Genomic DNA, 281 nt, shown 5'->3' with positions numbered 1-281 from the left:
ACAAGGCATATTATACCTGTTGCTTCTTATGAATCTAACAATAAAAAGGTTAGGATGTTTTTGGCTAAGGCAGTTGTGTATTTCTTCACTGCAGGAACTGGCCTTTGCTAATAAGAACAAGCTTAAAATTTTAGCCACCAGAATGTCCCTCACTATGGTTTTAACCTTTTCAGGTTTTAAAAAAATGTTCTTAATTCTTACAGAAGTTTTCAAAGAAAGTACTTATTAGCAAAACTATCTCAGATAGTTTGAGGCCCAGTCTTTTGATGGTGAGTGGCAGA

Source organism: Suncus etruscus, chromosome 8 (assembly GCF_024139225.1).
Source record: "Suncus etruscus isolate mSunEtr1 chromosome 8, mSunEtr1.pri.cur, whole genome shotgun sequence".
Lineage (NCBI taxonomy): Eukaryota > Metazoa > Chordata > Mammalia > Eulipotyphla > Soricidae > Suncus > Suncus etruscus.
The sequence above is the reverse complement of the archived record's forward strand: the minus strand, read 5'-3'. Positions refer to the sequence as shown.